This window comes from Hipposideros armiger, unplaced genomic scaffold, assembly GCF_001890085.2.
Source record: "Hipposideros armiger isolate ML-2016 unplaced genomic scaffold, ASM189008v1 scaffold_50, whole genome shotgun sequence".
In the NCBI taxonomy this organism is placed as follows: Eukaryota; Metazoa; Chordata; class Mammalia; order Chiroptera; family Hipposideridae; genus Hipposideros; species Hipposideros armiger.
Window position 1 is genome coordinate 3,710,859 of NW_017731400.1, and position 2,150 is coordinate 3,713,008.

General features: G+C 38.9%; 1 protein-coding gene across 7 annotated transcripts in view; it reads right to left on the reverse strand.

Moving 5' to 3' along the window:
- CDKAL1 (CDKAL1 threonylcarbamoyladenosine tRNA methylthiotransferase) overlaps window positions 1–1,889 on the reverse strand; it is a 667,723-nt gene extending 665,834 nt beyond the window's left edge. For 5 of the 7 annotated variants that reach the window (XM_019640494.1, XM_019640498.1, XM_019640493.1 and 2 more), the window contains exons 1-2: window positions 1,800–1,889; window positions 949–993 (exon numbers count right to left, since the gene is read on the reverse strand). The gene's annotated coding sequence lies outside the window, so the exon portion shown is untranslated. The remainder of the gene's footprint in view (window positions 1–948; window positions 994–1,799) is intronic. The other 2 variants (XM_019640497.1, XM_019640496.1) reach the window with 1 other exon arrangement.
- Window positions 1,890–2,150: the final 261 nt, after the last annotated feature.

The window sequence follows — 2,150 nt, forward strand, 5'->3', positions numbered from 1 at the left end:
GTAAAGATTATGTGGGTGACAGATAGGTACTGGATTTATCAGGGGGATCACTTCATAGACTGTGTAGATGTCTGACCACTGTGCTGTACACCTGAAGCTAAAGTAGAATAATATGAAATGTCAACTGCAATTAAAAAAAAAATATATATATATACACACACACACACACACACACACACACACACAGTCACAGGATGTAAATAAAGTACAGCATAAGGAATATAGTGAATGGTATTATAATAGCTGTATATGATGTCACAGGGGTAGTAAGTAGGTTGTGGGGATTACCAGTTTGTGAGGGGTGTTAATGTCTAATTATTACATTGTTTTGTATACTTGAAACTAATAAAAAAAATATATATAAAAAGACTAAAAAATAATAATAATATGGTAATAACTATGTATAGTGCCAGGTACACACTAGTCAGGGAGGGATATCACTTCGTATATTATATAAATCTAACCACTATGCTGTACACCTGAAATTAATATAAAATATTGGATTGTCAGAAAAGTCATGACGTATTTTTTCTATGTTTCTTGTTGCAAAAATGCGTCATGACTTTTCCGACAACCCAATAATATTGAATGTTGACTGTAACTGAAAAATTAAAAAGGGGAGAAGATAAAGGAGAATAAGTAGTTCAAACTTCCAGGTATAAAACAAATAAGTCTTGGTGATGTAATATACAGCATAGGAAATATAGTCAATAATATTATGATAGCGTGGTACGGTGTTAAATAGTTGCTGGACTTATCATGGTGATCACTGTGACATAGGGAATATTATCAATACTACGGTAAGAACGATGTATAGTGCCAGGTGGATACTGTTGAATAACTATGATGACAATGACACCTGAAACTAATATAACATTGTATGTTAGCTACATTTTAATAAAAATCTTTTAAAAAATAAAAAATAAGTAAAATAAAATAAATGAGTACCTTGATTATCTGCAACTAGTCTCAAACCCTCTTGGAAAGATGAGTCTGGAAAACAAAAACATTTGAAAAAGCAAATTCACAGTTAAGTTCACAAACCCATAGCAAGGACTCTTTAAAACTACCTAAAAGTGATCAGGCTCTATAGAAAACTGCTTCATATACAGCAAGGTTAATAATGTTCCTCATTATTTCCAAGTGCTTATGATTAAATCAGACGTGTTGACTTCTCCCATATTTGCCATGACAGATCCAGCACCTGGCCATGGCAATAAATACTATCCAGCAAGCACTACAACATCTCTGCGTGATTCAAGTAATACCAACAAATACCCAAAAAAAGGAATAAGGCCGTGAAGTAGATATCCAGATTACCTTCCACCCGAAAGACACGCGTCGCCCGAGATTCTGAGAGAGGTTTTATGGGTAAACGAGAAGGAAAGTGAAAAAATAAGACACCTGCTCTTCTAACTTCAGTTTAAATTGCTAATGAGACACTGCTCTGTGAAAGCCGGATAACTGGCGAAAGCCTCCTACCGCGCCACAAATTCACTGATGTAGAAAGTGGGAAACGAATGAAACTACACTAGACAATAAGAAACGCGGTCCCTTAAATACTCCTTACAGCCCTGCAGCATCCAAGGCCAACGACCCTGTCCTCACTTGTGGCAGTGCTACCAGCCTCCCTGTTCCCCCATCCCAGCTGGCAAGTTAACTGCGAAACAAACCAGCAACCGGCCAGAAAAAGACTGACATTAGGGAAACAAGGCTCCGCCATAAAAGGAGCTCCAGCCACCCTCTGCCCCGCACAGATCCACCCGCCACCCTTACCCAGTAGTCAGGAATTAACATACTAGTCCAAAGTGAAAGGGTGCACACGCTGCTCTCCCGAACCTGCGGAGACTTCAGATGGAGCTCGCCATGACACATACGTCCCGCCACGTTCTTTTACGCATGCTCGGCGACGGTGGCCGGGAGAGATCCAATCACGTAAGTGCCGAAGTGCGAGTTCTGGTGTAATTTAATTTAGTAATGATTACGCTTACATTTCCTTTGCTTACGGAAGCAAAAAGACACTCCCAAGGCATCGGGTTCTTGGGATCGCTTAATAGCTAACTTCTGCGCTCTTACTATGTGTCGGGCACTTTGTTAAGTAAGAGTTATACATAAACATTTCCTCCCGACCTACTTATTATTTTATTTTA